The sequence below is a fragment of the Leptodactylus fuscus genome, unplaced genomic scaffold (assembly GCF_031893055.1).
Source record: "Leptodactylus fuscus isolate aLepFus1 unplaced genomic scaffold, aLepFus1.hap2 HAP2_SCAFFOLD_56, whole genome shotgun sequence".
Lineage (NCBI taxonomy): Eukaryota > Metazoa > Chordata > Amphibia > Anura > Leptodactylidae > Leptodactylus > Leptodactylus fuscus.
In genome coordinates, this window is record NW_027440589.1 from 196,886 (window position 1) to 213,498 (window position 16,613).

Genomic DNA, 16,613 nt, shown 5'->3' on the forward strand with positions numbered 1-16,613 from the left:
AGAGAGCGCGGTGCACGCCGGGAGTGCAGGAGGAGAGAGCGCGGTGCACGCCGGGAGTGCAGGAGGAGAGAGCGCGGTGCACGCCGGGAGTGCAGGAGGAGAGGAGAGCGGTGCACGCCGGGAGTGCAGGAGGAGGGGAGAGCGGTGCACGCCGGGAGTGCAGGAGGAGAGAGCGCGGTGCACGCCGGGAGTACAGGAGGAGAGAGCGCGGTGCACGCCGCGAGTACAGGAGGAGGGGAGAGCGGTGCAGGCCGGGAGTGCAGGAGGAGAGAGCGCGGTGCACGCCGGGAGTACAGGAGGAGAGGAGAGCGGTGCACGCCGGGAGTACAGGAGGAGAGAGCGCGGTGCAGGACGGGAGTGCAGGAGGAGAGGAGAGCGGTGCAGGCCGGGAGTGCAGGAGGAGAGGAGAGCGGTGCACGCCGGGAGTGCAGGAGGAGGGGAGAGCGGTGCACGCCGGGAGTGCAGGAGGAGGGGAGAGCGGTGCAGGCCGGGAGTGCAGGAGGAGAGAGCGCGGTGCACGCCGGGAGTACAGGAGGAGAGAGCGCGGTGCACGCCGGGAGTACCGGAGGAGAGAGCGCGGTGCACGCCGCGAGTACAGGAGGAGGGGAGAGCGGTGCAGGCCGGGAGTGCAGGAGGAGGGGAGAGCGGTGCAGGCCGGGAGTACAGGAGGAGAGAGCGCGGTGCACGCCGGGAGTACAGGAGGAGGGGAGAGCGGTGCACGCCGGGAGTACAGGAGGAGAGAGCGCGGTGCACGCCGGGAGTGCAGGAGGAGAGAGCGCGGTGCACGCCGGGAGTGCAGGAGGAGAGAGCGCGGTGCACGCCGGGAGTGCAGGAGGAGAGAGCGCGGTGCAGGCCGGGAGTGCAGGAGGAGAGAGCGCGGTGCAGGCCGGGAGTGCAGGAGGAGAGAGCGCGGTGCAGGCCGGGAGTGCAGGAGGAGAGAGCGCGGTGCACGCCGGGAGTGCAGGAGGAGAGAGCGCGGTGCACGCCGGGAGTGCAGGAGGAGAGAGCGCGGTGCACGCCGGGAGTGCAGGAGGAGAGAGCGCGGTGCACGCCGGGAGTGCAGGAGGAGAGAGCGCGGTGCACGCCGGGAGTGCAGGAGGAGAGGAGAGCGGTGCACGCCGGGAGTGCAGGAGGAGGGGAGAGCGGTGCACGCCGGGAGTGCAGGAGGAGAGAGCGCGGTGCACGCCGGGAGTACAGGAGGAGAGAGCGCGGTGCACGCCGCGAGTACAGGAGGAGGGGAGAGCGGTGCAGGCCGGGAGTGCAGGAGGAGAGAGCGCGGTGCACGCCGGGAGTACAGGAGGAGAGGAGAGCGGTGCACGCCGGGAGTACAGGAGGAGAGAGCGCGGTGCAGGACGGGAGTGCAGGAGGAGAGGAGAGCGGTGCAGGCCGGGAGTGCAGGAGGAGAGGAGAGCGGTGCACGCCGGGAGTGCAGGAGGAGGGGAGAGCGGTGCACGCCGGGAGTGCAGGAGGAGGGGAGAGCGGTGCAGGCCGGGAGTGCAGGAGGAGAGAGCGCGGTGCACGCCGGGAGTACAGGAGGAGAGAGCGCGGTGCACGCCGGGAGTACCGGAGGAGAGAGCGCGGTGCACGCCGCGAGTACAGGAGGAGGGGAGAGCGGTGCAGGCCGGGAGTGCAGGAGGAGGGGAGAGCGGTGCAGGCCGGGAGTACAGGAGGAGAGAGCGCGGTGCACGCCGGGAGTACAGGAGGAGAGAGCGCGGTGCACGCCGCGAGTACAGGAGGAGGGGAGAGCGGTGCACGCCAGGAGTGCAGGAGGAGAGAGCGCGGTGCACGCCGGGAGTACAGGAGGAGAGAGCGCGGTGCAGGCCGGGAGTACAGGAGAAGAGAGCGCGGTGCATGCCGCGAGTACAGGAGGAGGGGAGAGCGGTGCAGGCCGGGAGTGCAGGAGGAGGGGAGAGCGGTGCAGGCCGGGAGTACAGGAGGAGAGAGCGCGGTGCACGCCGGGAGTACAGGAGGAGAGAGCGCGGTGCACGCCGCGAGTACAGGAGGAGGGGAGAGCGGTGCAGGCCGGGAGTGCAGGAGGAGGGGAGAGCGGTGCAGGCCGGGAGTGCAGGAGGAGAGAGCGCGGTGCACGCCGGGAGTACAGGAGGAGAGAGCGCGGTGCACGCCGGGAGTACAGGAGGAGAGAGCGCGGTGCACGCCGCGAGTACAGGAGGAGGGGAGAGCGGTGCAGGCCGGGAGTGCAGGAGGAGGGGAGAGCGGTGCAGGCCGGGAGTGCAGGAGGAGGGGAGAGCGGTGCAGGCCGGGAGTGCAGGAGGAGGGGAGAGCGGTGCAGGCCGGGAGTACAGGAGGAGAGAGCGCGGTGCACGCCGGGAGTACAGGAGGAGAGAGCGCGGTGCACGCCGCGAGTACAGGAGGAGGGGAGAGCGGTGCACGCCAGGAGTGCAGGAGGAGAGAGCGCGGTGCACGCCGGGAGTACAGGAGGAGAGAGCGCGGTGCAGGCCGGGAGTACAGGAGAAGAGAGCGCGGTGCATGCCGCGAGTACAGGAGGAGGGGAGAGCGGTGCAGGCCGGGAGTGCAGGAGGAGGGGAGAGCGGTGCAGGCCGGGAGTACAGGAGGAGAGAGCGCGGTGCACGCCGGGAGTACAGGAGGAGAGAGCGCGGTGCACGCCGCGAGTACAGGAGGAGGGGAGAGCGGTGCAGGCCGGGAGTGCAGGAGGAGGGGAGAGCGGTGCAGGCCGGGAGTGCAGGAGGAGAGAGCGCGGTGCACGCCGGGAGTACAGGAGGAGAGAGCGCGGTGCACGCCGGGAGTACAGGAGGAGAGAGCGCGGTGCACGCCGCGAGTACAGGAGGAGGGGAGAGCGGTGCAGGCCGGGAGTGCAGGAGGAGGGGAGAGCGGTGCAGGCCGGGAGTGCAGGAGGAGAGAGCGCGGTGCAGGCCGGGAGTGCAGGAGGAGAGAGCGCGGTGCAGGCCGGGAGTTGTAGTTCGCTGTCGGAGGCGGAAGTGCGGTGTGTGCCGGGCTGTGACTATGGAGCTGTGATCTCTCCAGTGTAGCGGCCGCCCAGGACCAGGACAGCGGTGAGTTGTGTCCTCTGTAGCCGCCACATAACAGGCAGTGACCGCCGTATAACAGGCAGTGGATGTGGCTGCTCCGTGCAGTCCGGGGCTGTGTGTGGTCGCCCTGTGTGTAGTGTAGTCGCCCTGTCTGTAGTGTAGTCGCCCTGTGTATGGTGTAGTCGCCCTGTGTGTGGTGTAGTCGCCCTGTGTATAGTGTAGTCGCCCTGTGTGTAGTGCAGTCGCCCTGTGTGTAGTGCAGTCGCCCTGTGTGTAGTGTAGTCGCCCTGTGTGTAGTGTAGTCGCCCTGTGTGTAGTGTAGTCGCCCTGTGTGTAGCGCAGTCGCCCTGTGTGTGGCGTAGTCGCCCTGTGTGTGGCGTAGTCGCCCTGTGTGTGGCGTAGTCGCCCTGTGTGTGGCGTAGTCGCCCTGTGTGTGGCGTAGTCGCCCTGTGTGTGGTGTAGTCGCCCTGTGTGTGGTGTAGTCGCCCTGTGTGTGGTGTAGTCGCCCTGTGTGTGGTGTAGTCGCCCTGTGTGTGGTGTAGTCGCCCTGTGTGTGGTGTAGTCGCCCTGTGTGTGGTGTAGTCGCCCTGTGTGTGGTGTAGTCGCCCTGTGTGTGGTGTAGTCGCCCTGTGTGTGGTGTAGTCGCCCTGTGTGTGGTCGCCCTGTGTATAGTGTAGTCGCCCTGTGTGTAGTCGCCCTGTGTGTGATGTAGTCGCCCTGTGTGTGGTGTAGTCGCCCTGTGTGTGGTGTAGTCGCCCTGTGTGTGGTGTAGTCGCCCTGTGTGTGGTGTAGTCGCCCTGTGTGTGGTGTAGTCGCCCTGTGTGTGGTGTAGTCGCCCTGTGTGTGGTGTAGTCGCCCTGTGTGTGGTGTAGTCGCCCTGTGTGTGGTGTAGTCGCCCTGTGTGTGGTCGCCCTGTGTATAGTGTAGTCGCCCTGTGTGTAGTCGCCCTGAGTGTAGTCGCCCTGTGTATAGTGTAGTCGCCCTGTGTGTAGTCGCCCTGTGTATAGTGTAGTCGCCCTGTGTGTAGTGCAGTCGCCCTGTGTGTGGTGCAGTCGCCCTGTGTGTGGTGCAGTCGCCCTGTGTGTGGTGCAGTCGCCCTGTGTGTGGTGCAGTCGCCCTGTGTGTGGTGTAGTCGCTCTGTGTATAGTGTTGTCGCCCTGTGTGTAGTGTAGTCGGGGCCCTGTGTGTGGTGCGGTCGCCCTGTGTGTGGTGCGGTCGCCCTGTGTGTGGTGCGGTCGCCCTGTGTGTGGTGCGGTCGCCCTGTGTGTGGTGCGGTCGCCCTGTGTGTGGTGCGGTCGCCCTGTGTGTAGTCGCCCTGTGTGTAGTGTAGTCGCCCTGTGTGTAGTCGCCCTTTGTGTAGTGTAGTCGCCCTTTGTGTAGTGTAGTCGCCCTGTGTGTAGTGTAGTCGCCCTGTGTGTAGTGTAGTCGCCCTGTGTGTAGTGAAGTCGCCCTGTGTGTAGCGAAGTCGCCCTGTGTGTAGCGCAGTCGCCCTGTGTGTAGCGCAGTCGCCCTGTGTGTAGCGCAGTCGCCCTGTGTGTAGCGCAGTCGCCCTGTGTGTAGCGCAGTCGCCCTGTGTGTAGCGCAGTCGCCCTGTGTGTAGCGCAGTCGCCCTGTGTGTAGCGCAGTCGCCCTGTGTGTAGCGCAGTCGCCCTGTGTGTAGCGCAGTCGCCCTGTGTGTAGCGCAGTCGCCCTGTGTGTAGCGCAGTCGCCCTGTGTGTAGCGCAGTCGCCCTGTGTGTAGCGCAGTCGCCCTGTGTGTAGCGCAGTCGCCCTGTGTGTAGCGCAGTCGCCCTGTGTGCAGTCGCCCTGTGTGCAGTCGCCCTGTGTGCAGTCGCCCTGTGTGCAGTGTAGTCGCCCTGTGTGTAGTCGCCCTGTGTGTAGTCGCCCTGTGTGTAGTCGCCCTGTGTGTAGTCGCCCTGTGTGTAGTCGCCCTGTGTGTAGTCGCCCTGTGTGTAGTCGCCCTGTGTGTAGTCGCCCTGTGTGTGGTGTAGTCGCCCTGTGTGTGGTGTAGTCGCCCTGTGTGTGGTGCAGTCGCCCTGTGTGTGGTGCAGTCGCCCTGTGTGTGGTGCAGTCGCCCTGTGTGTGGTGCAGTCGCCCTGTGTGTGGTGCAGTCGCCCTGTGTGTGGTGCAGTCGCCCTGTGTGTGGTGCAGTCGCCCTGTGTGTGGTGCAGTCGCCCTGTGTGTGGTGCAGTCGCCCTGTGTGTGGTGCAGTCGCCCTGTGTGTGGTGCAGTCGCCCTGTGTGTGGTGCAGTCGCCCTGTGTGTGGTGCAGTCGCCCTGTGTGTGGTGCAGTCGCCCTGTGTGTGGTGCAGTCGCCCTGTGTGTGGTGCAGTCGCCCTGTGTGTGGTGCAGTCGCCCTGTGTGTGGTGCAGTCGCCCTGTGTGTGGTGCAGTCGCCCTGTGTGTGGTGCAGTCGCCCTGTGTGTGGTGCAGTCGCCCTGTGTGTAGTGCAGTCGCCCTGTGTGTAGTGTAGTCGCCCTGTGTGTAGTGTAGTCGCCCTGTGTATAGTGTAGTCGCCCTGTGTGCAGTCGCCCTGTGTATAGTGTAGTCGCCCTGTGTGTAGTGTAGTCGCCCTGTGTGCAGTCGCCCTGTGTGTAGTGTAGTCGCCCTGTGTGCAGTCGCCCTGTGTGTAGTGTAGTCGGGGCCCTGTGTGCAGTCGCCCTGTGTGTAGTGTAGTCGGGGCTCTGTGTAGTCGCCCTGTGTGTAGTGTAGTCGGGGCTCTGTGTAGTCGCCCTGTGTATAGTGTAGTCGGGGCTCTGTGTGCAGTCGCCCTGTGTGCAGTCGCCCTGTGTGCAGTCGCCCTGTGTGTGGTGTAGTCGCCCTGTGTATAGTGTAGTCGCCCTGTGTGTGGTGTAGTCGCCCTGTGTATAGTGTAGTCGCCCTGTGTGTATTGTAGTCGCCCTGTGTATAGTGTAGTCGCCCTGTGTGTGGTGTAGTCGCCCTGTGTATGGTGTAGTCGCCCTGTGTGTGGTGTAGTCGCCCTGTGTGTGATGTAGTCGCCCTGTGTGTGGTGTAGTCGCCCTGTGTGTGGTGTAGTCGCCCTGTGTGTGGTGTAGTCGCCCTGTGTGTGGTGTAGTCGCCCTGTGTGTGGTGTAGTCGCCCTGTGTGTAGTGTAGTCGCCCTGTGTGTAGTGTAGTCGCCCTGTGTGTAGTGTAGTCGCCCTGTGTGTAGTGTAGTCGCCCTGTGTGTAGTGTAGTCGCCCTGTGTGTAGTGTAGTCGCCCTGTGTGTAGTGTAGTCGCCCTGTGTGTAGTCGCCCTGTGTGTAGTGTAGTCGCCCTGTGTGTAGTGTAGTCGCCCTGTGTGCAGTCGCCCTGTGTATAGTGTAGTCGCCCTATGTATAGTGCAGTCGCCCTGTGTGTAGTGCAGTCGCCCTGTGTGTAGTGCAGTCGCCCTGTGTGTAGTGCAGTCGCCCTGTGTGTAGTGCAGTCGCCCTGTGTGTGGTGCAGTCGCCCTGTGTGTGGTGCAGTCGCCCTGTGTGTGGTGTAGTCGCCCTGTGTGTGGTGCAGTCGCCCTGTGTGTAGTGTAGTCGCCCTGTGTGTGGTGTAGTCGCCCTGTGTGTAGTCGCCCTGTGTGTAGTCGCCCTGTGTGTAGTCGCCCTGTGTGTAGTCGCCCTGTGTGTAGTCGCCCTGTGTATAGTGTAGTCGCCCTGTGTGTAGTCGCCCTGTGTGTAGTCGCCCTGTGTATAGTGTAGTCGCCCTGTGTATAGTGTAGTCGCCCTGTGTGTAGTGCAGTCGCCCTGTGTGTGGTGCAGTCGCCCTGTGTGTGGTGCAGTCGCCCTGTGTGTAGTGTAGTCGCCCTGTGTGTAGTGTAGTCGCCCTGTGTGTAGTGTAGTCGCCCTGTGTGTAGTGTAGTCGCCCTGTGTATAGTGTAGTCGCCCTGTGTGTAGTGCAGTCGCCCTGTGTGTGGTGCGGTCGCCCTGTGTGTAGTGCGGTCGCCCTGTGTGTGGTGCGGTCGCCCTGTGTGTGGTGCGGTCGCCCTGTGTGTAGTGCGGTCGCCCTGTGTGTAGTGCGGTCGCCCTGTGTGTAGTGCGGTCGCCCTGTGTGTAGTGCGGTCGCCCTGTGTGTAGTGCGGTCGCCCTGTGTGTAGTGCGGTCGCCCTGTGTGTAGTGCGGTCGCCCTGTGTGTAGTGCGGTCGCCCTGTGTGTAGTGCAGTCGCCCTGTGTGTAGTCGCCCTGTGTGTAGTCGCCCTGTGTGTGGTGCAGTCGCCCTGTGTGTGGTGCAGTCGCCCTGTGTGTGGTGCAGTCACCCTGTGTGTGGTGCAGTCGCCCTGTGTGTGGTGCAGTCGCCCTGTGTGTGGTGCAGTCGCCCTGTGTGTGGTGCAGTCGCCCTGTGTGTAGTCGCCCTGTGTGTAGTGTAGTCGCCCTGTGTGTAGTGTAGTCGCCCTGTGTGTAGTGTAGTCGCCCTGTGTGTAGTCGCCCTGTGTGTAGTCGCCCTGTGTGTGGTGTAGTCGCCCTGTGTGTGGTGTAGTCGCCCTGTGTGTAGTCGCCCTTTGTGTAGTGCAGTCGCCCTGTGTGCAGTCGCCCTGTGTATAGTGTAGTCGCCCTGTGTGTAGTGCAGTCGCCCTGTGTGTAGTGCAGTCGCCCTGTGTGCAGTCGCCCTGTGTATAGTGTAGTCGCCCTGTGTGTAGTGCAGTCGCCCTGTGTGTAGTGCAGTCGCCCTGTGTATAGTGCAGTCGCCCTGTGTGTAGTGCAGTCGCCCTGTGTGTAGTGCAGTCACCCTGTGTATAGTGCAGTCGCCCTGTGTGTAGTGCAGTCGCCCTGTGTGTAGTGCAGTCGCCCTGTGTGTAGTGTAGTCGCCCTGTGTGTAGTGTAGTCGCCCTGTGTGTAGTGTAGTCGCCCTGTGTGTAGTGTAGTCGCCCTGTGTGTAGTGCAGTCGCCCTGTGTGTAGTGCAGTCGCCCTGTGTGTAGTGCAGTCGCCCTGTGTGTAGTGTAGTCGCCCTGTGTGTAGTGTAGTCGCCCTGTGTGTAGTGTAGTCGCCCTGTGTGTAGTGTAGTCGCCCTGTGTATAGTGTAGTCGCCCTGTGTGTAGTGCAGTCGCCCTGTGTGTAGTGCAGTCGCCCTGTGTGTAGTGCAGTCGCCCTGTGTGTAGTGTAGTCGCCCTGTGTGTAGTGCAGTCGCCCTGTGTGTAGTGTAGTCGCCCTGTGTATAGTGCAGTCGCCCTGTGTGTAGTGCAGTCGCCCTGTGTGTAGTGTAGTCGCCCTGTGTGCAGTCGCCCTGTGTGTAGTGTAGTCGCCCTGTGTATAGTGCAGTCGCCCTGTGTGTAGTGCAGTCGCCCTGTGTGTAGTGCAGTCGCCCTGTGTGTAGTGCAGTCGCCCTGTGTGTAGTGCAGTCGCCCTGTGTGTAGTGTAGTCGCCCTGTGTGTAGTGTAGTCGCCCTGTGTGTAGTGTAGTCGCCCTGTGTGTAGTGTAGTCGCCCTGTGTGCAGTCGCCCTGTGTATAGTGTAGTCGCCCTGTGTGTAGTGTAGTCGCCCTGTGTGTAGTGTAGTCGCCCTGTGTGTAGTCGCCCTGTGTATAGTGTAGTCGCCCTGTGTGTAGTGCAGTCGCCCTGTGTGTGGTGCAGTCGCCCTGTGTGTGGTGCAGTCGCCCTGTGTGTGGTGCAGTCGCCCTGTGTGTGGTGCAGTCGCCCTGTGTGTGGTGTAGTCGCTCTGTGTATAGTGTTGTCGCCCTGTGTGTAGTGTAGTCGGGGCCCTGTGTGTGGTGCGGTCGCCCTGTGTGTGGTGCGGTCGCCCTGTGTGTGGTGCGGTCGCCCTGTGTGTGGTGCGGTCGCCCTGTGTGTGGTGCGGTCGCCCTGTGTGTGGTGCGGTCGCCCTGTGTGTAGTCGCCCTGTGTGTAGTGTAGTCGCCCTGTGTGTAGTCGCCCTTTGTGTAGTGTAGTCGCCCTTTGTGTAGTGTAGTCGCCCTGTGTGTAGTGTAGTCGCCCTGTGTGTAGTGTAGTCGCCCTGTGTGTAGTGAAGTCGCCCTGTGTGTAGTGAAGTCGCCCTGTGTGTAGCGCAGTCGCCCTGTGTGTAGCGCAGTCGCCCTGTGTGTAGCGCAGTCGCCCTGTGTGTAGCGCAGTCGCCCTGTGTGTAGCGCAGTCGCCCTGTGTGTAGCGCAGTCGCCCTGTGTGTAGCGCAGTCGCCCTGTGTGTAGCGCAGTCGCCCTGTGTGTAGCGCAGTCGCCCTGTGTGTAGCGCAGTCGCCCTGTGTGTAGCGCAGTCGCCCTGTGTGTAGCGCAGTCGCCCTGTGTGTAGCGCAGTCGCCCTGTGTGTAGCGCAGTCGCCCTGTGTGTAGCGCAGTCGCCCTGTGTGTAGCGCAGTCGCCCTGTGTGCAGTCGCCCTGTGTGCAGTCGCCCTGTGTATAGTGTAGTCGCCCTGTGTGTAGTCGCCCTGTGTGTAGTCGCCCTGTGTGTAGTCGCCCTGTGTGTAGTCGCCCTGTGTGTAGTCGCCCTGTGTGTAGTCGCCCTGTGTGTGGTGTAGTCGCCCTGTGTGTGGTGTAGTCGCCCTGTGTGTGGTGTAGTCGCCCTGTGTGTAGTGTAGTCGCCCTGTGTGTAGTGTAGTCGCCCTGTGTGTAGTGCAGTCGCCCTGTGTGTAGTGCAGTCGCCCTGTGTGTAGTGCAGTCGCCCTGTGTGTAGTGCAGTCGCCCTGTGTGTAGTGCAGTCGCCCTGTGTGTAGTGCAGTCGCCCTGTGTGTGGTGCAGTCGCCCTGTGTGTGGTGCAGTCGCCCTGTGTGTGGTGCAGTCGCCCTGTGTGTGGTGCAGTCGCCCTGTGTGTGGTGCAGTCGCCCTGTGTGTGGTGCAGTCGCCCTGTGTGTGGTGCAGTCGCCCTGTGTGTGGTGCAGTCGCCCTGTGTGTGGTGCAGTCGCCCTGTGTGTGGTGTAGTCGCCCTGTGTGTGGTGTAGTCGCCCTGTGTGTGGTGTAGTCGCCCTGTGTGTGGTGTAGTCGCCCTGTGTGTGGTGTAGTCGCCCTGTGTGTAGTGTAGTCGCCCTGTGTGTAGTGTAGTCGCCCTGTGTGTAGTGTAGTCGCCCTGTGTGTAGTGTAGTCGCCCTGTGTGTAGTGTAGTCGCCCTGTGTGTAGTCGCCCTGTGTGTAGTGTAGTCGCCCTGTGTGTAGTGTAGTCGCCCTGTGTGCAGTCGCCCTGTGTATAGTGCAGTCGCCCTATGTGTAGTGCAGTCGCCCTGTGTGTAGTGCAGTCGCCCTGTGTGTAGTGCAGTCGCCCTGTGTGTAGTGCAGTCGCCCTGTGTGTAGTGCAGTCGCCCTGTGTGTGGTGCAGTCGCCCTGTGTGTGGTGCAGTCGCCCTGTGTGTGGTGCAGTCGCCCTGTGTGTGGTGTAGTCGCCCTGTGTGTGGTGCAGTCGCCCTGTGTGTGGTGCAGTCGCCCTGTGTGTAGTGTAGTCGCCCTGTGTGTGGTGTAGTCGCCCTGTGTGTAGTCGCCCTGTGTGTAGTCGCCCTGTGTGTAGTGCAGTCGCCCTGTGTGTAGTGCAGTCGCCCTGTGTGCAGTCGCCCTGTGTGTAGTGTAGTCGCCCTGTGTGTAGTGCAGTCGCCCTGTGTGTAGTGCAGTCGCCCTGTGTATAGTGCAGTCGCCCTGTGTATAGTGCAGTCGCCCTGTGTGTAGTGCAGTCGCCCTGTGTGTAGTGCAGTCGCCCTGTGTGTAGTGCAGTCGCCCTGTGTGTAGTGCAGTCGCCCTGTGTGTAGTGCAGTCGCCCTGTGTGTAGTGCAGTCGCCCTGTGTGTAGTGTAGTCGCCCTGTGTGTAGTGTAGTCGCCCTGTGTGTAGTGTAGTCGCCCTGTGTGTAGTGTAGTCGCCCTGTGTGTAGTGTAGTCGCCCTGTGTGTAGTGTAGTCGCCCTGTGTATAGTGTAGTCGCCCTGTGTGTAGTGTAGTCGCCCTGTGTATAGTGTAGTCGCCCTGTGTGCAGTCGCCCTGTGTATAGTGTAGTCGCCCTGTGTGTAGTGTAGTCGCCCTGTGTGCAGTCGCCCTGTGTGTAGTGTAGTCGCCCTGTGTGCAGTCGCCCTGTGTGTAGTGTAGTCGGGGCCCTGTGTGCAGTCGCCCTGTGTGTAGTGTAGTCGGGGCTCTGTGTAGTCGCCCTGTGTATAGTGTAGTCGGGGCTCTGTGTGCAGTCGCCCTGTGTGCAGTCGCCCTGTGTGCAGTCGCCCTGTGTGTAGTGTAGTCGCCCTGTGTATAGTGTAGTCGCCCTGTGTGTGGTGTAGTCGCCCTGTGTATAGTGTAGTCGCCCTGTGTGTATTGTAGTCGCCCTGTGTATAGTGTAGTCGCCCTGTGTGTGGTGTAGTCGCCCTGTGTATGGTGTAGTCGCCCTGTGTGTGGTGTAGTCGCCCTGTGTGTGATGTAGTCGCCCTGTGTGTGGTGTAGTCGCCCTGTGTGTGGTGTAGTCGCCCTGTGTGTGGTGTAGTCGCCCTGTGTGTGGTGTAGTCGCCCTGTGTGTGGTGTAGTCGCCCTGTGTGTAGTGTAGTCGCCCTGTGTGTAGTGTAGTCGCCCTGTGTGTAGTGTAGTCGCCCTGTGTGTAGTGTAGTCGCCCTGTGTGTAGTGTAGTCGCCCTGTGTGTAGTGTAGTCGCCCTGTGTGTAGTGTAGTCGCCCTGTGTGTAGTCGCCCTGTGTGTAGTGTAGTCGCCCTGTGTGTAGTGTAGTCGCCCTGTGTGCAGTCGCCCTGTGTATAGTGTAGTCGCCCTATGTATAGTGCAGTCGCCCTGTGTGTAGTGCAGTCGCCCTGTGTGTAGTGCAGTCGCCCTGTGTGTAGTGCAGTCGCCCTGTGTGTAGTGCAGTCGCCCTGTGTGTGGTGCAGTCGCCCTGTGTGTGGTGCAGTCGCCCTGTGTGTGGTGTAGTCGCCCTGTGTGTGGTGTAGTCGCCCTGTGTGTGGTGCAGTCGCCCTGTGTGTAGTGTAGTCGCCCTGTGTGTGGTGTAGTCGCCCTGTGTGTAGTCGCCCTGTGTGTAGTCGCCCTGTGTGTAGTCGCCCTGTGTGTAGTCGCCCTGTGTGTAGTCGCCCTGTGTATAGTGTAGTCGCCCTGTGTGTAGTCGCCCTGTGTGTAGTCGCCCTGTGTATAGTGTAGTCGCCCTGTGTATAGTGTAGTCGCCCTGTGTGTAGTGCAGTCGCCCTGTGTGTGGTGCAGTCGCCCTGTGTGTGGTGCAGTCGCCCTGTGTGTAGTGTAGTCGCCCTGTGTGTAGTGTAGTCGCCCTGTGTGTAGTGTAGTCGCCCTGTGTGTAGTGTAGTCGCCCTGTGTGTAGTGCAGTCGCCCTGTGTGTGGTGCGGTCGCCCTGTGTGTAGTGCGGTCGCCCTGTGTGTGGTGCGGTCGCCCTGTGTGTGGTGCGGTCGCCCTGTGTGTAGTGCGGTCGCCCTGTGTGTAGTGCGGTCGCCCTGTGTGTAGTGCGGTCGCCCTGTGTGTAGTGCGGTCGCCCTGTGTGTAGTGCGGTCGCCCTGTGTGTAGTGCGGTCGCCCTGTGTGTAGTGCGGTCGCCCTGTGTGTAGTGCGGTCGCCCTGTGTGTAGTGCGGTCGCCCTGTGTGTAGTGCGGTCGCCCTGTGTGTAGTGCAGTCGCCCTGTGTGTAGTCGCCCTGTGTGTAGTCGCCCTGTGTGTGGTGCAGTCGCCCTGTGTGTGGTGCAGTCGCCCTGTGTGTGGTGCAGTCACCCTGTGTGTGGTGCAGTCGCCCTGTGTGTGGTGCAGTCGCCCTGTGTGTGGTGCAGTCGCCCTGTGTGTGGTGCAGTCGCCCTGTGTGTAGTCGCCCTGTGTGTAGTGTAGTCGCCCTGTGTGTAGTGTAGTCGCCCTGTGTGTAGTGTAGTCGCCCTGTGTGTAGTCGCCCTGTGTGTAGTCGCCCTGTGTGTGGTGTAGTCGCCCTGTGTGTGGTGTAGTCGCCCTGTGTGTAGTCGCCCTTTGTGTAGTGCAGTCGCCCTGTGTGCAGTCGCCCTGTGTATAGTGTAGTCGCCCTGTGTGTAGTGCAGTCGCCCTGTGTGTAGTGCAGTCGCCCTGTGTGCAGTCGCCCTGTGTATAGTGTAGTCGCCCTGTGTGTAGTGCAGTCGCCCTGTGTGTAGTGCAGTCGCCCTGTGTATAGTGCAGTCGCCCTGTGTGTAGTGCAGTCGCCCTGTGTGTAGTGCAGTCACCCTGTGTATAGTGCAGTCGCCCTGTGTGTAGTGCAGTCGCCCTGTGTGTAGTGCAGTCGCCCTGTGTGTAGTGTAGTCGCCCTGTGTGTAGTGTAGTCGCCCTGTGTGTAGTGTAGTCGCCCTGTGTGTAGTGTAGTCGCCCTGTGTGTAGTGCAGTCGCCCTGTGTGTAGTGCAGTCGCCCTGTGTGTAGTGCAGTCGCCCTGTGTGTAGTGTAGTCGCCCTGTGTGTAGTGTAGTCGCCCTGTGTGTAGTGTAGTCGCCCTGTGTGTAGTGTAGTCGCCCTGTGTATAGTGTAGTCGCCCTGTGTGTAGTGCAGTCGCCCTGTGTGTAGTGCAGTCGCCCTGTGTGTAGTGCAGTCGCCCTGTGTGTAGTGTAGTCGCCCTGTGTGTAGTGCAGTCGCCCTGTGTGTAGTGTAGTCGCCCTGTGTATAGTGCAGTCGCCCTGTGTGTAGTGCAGTCGCCCTGTGTGTAGTGTAGTCGCCCTGTGTGCAGTCGCCCTGTGTGTAGTGTAGTCGCCCTGTGTATAGTGCAGTCGCCCTGTGTGTAGTGCAGTCGCCCTGTGTGTAGTGCAGTCGCCCTGTGTGTAGTGCAGTCGCCCTGTGTGTAGTGCAGTCGCCCTGTGTGTAGTGTAGTCGCCCTGTGTGTAGTGTAGTCGCCCTGTGTGTAGTGTAGTCGCCCTGTGTGTAGTGTAGTCGCCCTGTGTGCAGTCGCCCTGTGTGTAGTGTAGTCGCCCTGTGTATAGTGTAGTCGCCCTGTGTATAGTGTAGTCGCCCTGTGTATAGTGTAGTCGCCCTGTGTGCAGTCGCCCTGTGTGTAGTGTAGTCGCCCTGTGTGTAGTGTAGTCGCCCTGTGTGTAGTGTAGTCGCCCTGTGTGTAGTGTAGTCGCCCTGTGTGTAGTGTAGTCGCCCTGTGTGTAGTGTAGTCGCCCTGTGTGTAGTGTAGTCGCCCTGTGTGTAGTGCAGTCGCCCTGTGTATAGTGCAGTCGCCCTGTGTATAGTGTAGTCGCCCTGTGTGCAGTCGCCCTGTGTATAGTGTAGTCGCCCTGTGTGCAGTCGCCCTGTGTGTAGTGTAGTCGCCCTGTGTGCAGTCGCCCTGTGTGTAGTGTAGTCGCCCTGTGTGCAGTCGCCCTGTGTGTAGTGTAGTCGCCCTGTGTATAGTGTAGTCGCCCTGTGTGTAGTGTAGTCGCCCTGTGTGCAGTCGCCCTGTGTGTAGTGTAGTCGGGGCTCTGTGTAGTCGCCCTGTGTGTAGTGTAGTCGGGGCTCTGTGTAGTCGCCCTGTGTGCAGTCGCCCTGTGTGCAGTCGCCCTGTGTGCAGTCGCCCTGTGTGCAGTCGCCCTGTGTGTAGTGTAGTCGCCCTGTGTGTAGTGTAGTCGCCCTGTGTATAGTGTAGTCGCCCTATGTATAGTGTAGTCGCCCTGTGTGTGGTGTAGTCGCCCTGTGTATAGTGTAGTCGCCCTGTGTGTAGTGTAGTCGCCCTGTGTATAGTGTAGTCGCCCTATGTATAGTGTAGTCGCCCTGTGTGTGGTGTAGTCGCCCTGTGTATAGTGTAGTCGCCCTGTGTATAGTGTAGTCGCCCTGTGTGTAGTGTAGTCGCCCTGTGTATAGTGTAGTCGCCCTGTGTGTGGTGTAGTCGCCCTGTGTGTGGTGTAGTCGCCCTGTGTGTGGTGTAGTCGCCCTGTGTGTGGTGTAGTCGCCCTGTGTGTGGTGTAGTCGCCCTGTGTGTGGTGTAGTCGCCCTGTGTGTAGTGTAGTCGCCCTGTGTGTAGTGTAGTCGCCCTGTGTGTAGTGTAGTCGCCCTGTGTGTAGTGTAGTCGCCCTGTGTGTAGTGTAGTCGCCCTGTGTGTGGTGTAGTCGCCCTGTGTGTGGTGTAGTCGCCCTGTGTGTAGTGTAGTCGCCCTGTGTATAGTGTAGTCGCCCTGTGTGTAGTGTCGTCGCCCTGTGTATAGTGTAGTCGCCCTGTGTGTAGTGTAGTCGCCCTGTGTGTAGTGTAGTCGCCCTGTGTATAGTGTAGTCGCCCTGTGTATAGTGTAGTCGCCCTGTGTATAGTGTAGTCGCCCTGTGTGTAGTGTAGTCGCCCTGTGTATAGTGTAGTCGCCCTGTGTGTAGTGTCGTCGCCCTGTGTATAGTGTAGTCGCCCTGTGTGTAGTGTCGTCGCCCTGTGTGTAGTGTAGTCGCCCTGTGTGTAGTGTAGTCGCCCTGTGTGTAGTGTCGTCGCCCTGTGTGTAGTGTCGTCGCCCTGTGTGTAGTGTAGTCGCCCTGTGTGTAGTGTAGTCGCCCTGTGTATAGTGTAGTCGCCCTGTGTGTAGTCGCCCTGTGTGTAGTGTAGTCGCCCTGTGTATAGTGTAGTCGCCCTGTGTGTAGTCGCCCTGTGTGTAGTGTAGTCGCCCTGTGTATAGTGTAGTCGCCCTGTGTGCAGTCGCCCTGTGTATAGTGTAGTCGCCCTGTGTGTAGTGTAGTCGGGGCTCTGTGCAGTCGCCCTGTGTGTAGTGTAGTCGCCCTGTGTGTAGTGTCGTCGCCCTGTGTGTAGTGTAGTCGCCCTGTGTGTAGTGTCGTCGCCCTGTGTGTAGTGTAGTCGCCCTGTGTGTAGTGTAGTCGCCCTGTGTATAGTGTAGTCGCCCTGTGTGTAGTCGCCCTGTGTGTAGTGTAGTCGCCCTGTGTATAGTGTAGTCGCCCTGTGTGCAGTCGCCCTGTGTATAGTGTAGTCGCCCTGTGTGTAGTGTAGTCGGGGCTCTGTGCAGTCGCCCTGTGTGTAGTCGCCCTGTGTGTAGTGTAGTCGGGGCTCTGTGTAGTCACCCTGTGTGTAGTCGCCCTGTGTGTAGTGTAGTTGGGGCTCTGTGTAGTCGCCCTGTGTGTAGTGTAGTTGGGGCTCTGTGTAGTCGCCCTGTGTGTAGTGTAGTTGGGGCTCTGTGTAGTCGCCCTGTGTGTAGTGTAGTCACCCTGTGTGTAGTTGGGGCTCTGTGCAGTCGCCCTGTGTGCAGTGTAGTCGCCCTGTGTGTAGTCGCCCTGTGTGTAGTGCAGTCGCCCTGTGTGTAGTCGCCCTGTGTGTAGTGTAGTCACCCTGTGTGTAGTCGCCCTGTGTGTAGTGTAGTTGGGGCTCTGTGTAGTCGCCCTGTGTGTAGTGTAGTCACCCTGTGTGTAGTCGCCCTGTGTGTATAGTCGGTGCTGCCGCTTTGCTGTTCCTATTGGGGACGTCTCCGGGTAGTGACTGCGAATATCGGGCGATTTCCTGAAGCAGGTCAGTTGCCCATAGCAATCAATCAGTTGTCACAGACTACACGCGAGAAATGTTTGCGCCACTTGTGTTACCGTCTGTTACAGCGCCAATATCTTACATAACGCCATTCAAGTTATGTTGTGACAGTGTAACATCGCCATCTCCGCGTCCTCCCATATCATGTGACGTCGCCATCTCCGCGTCCTCCCATATCATGTGACATCGCCATCTCCGCGTCCTCCCATATCATGTGACGTCGCCATCTCCGCGTCCTCCCATATCATGTGACGTCGCCATCTCCGCGTCCTCCCATGTCATGTGACATCG

General features: G+C 61.1%; 1 protein-coding gene across 1 annotated transcript in view; it reads left to right on the forward strand.

Moving 5' to 3' along the window:
- Window positions 1-2,937: 2,937 nt before the first annotated feature.
- CANT1 (calcium activated nucleotidase 1) overlaps window positions 2,938-16,613 on the forward strand; it is a 47,904-nt gene continuing 34,228 nt past the window's right edge. The window contains exon 1 of the mRNA XM_075261879.1: window positions 2,938-3,032. The gene's annotated coding sequence lies outside the window, so the exon portion shown is untranslated. The remainder of the gene's footprint in view (window positions 3,033-16,613) is intronic.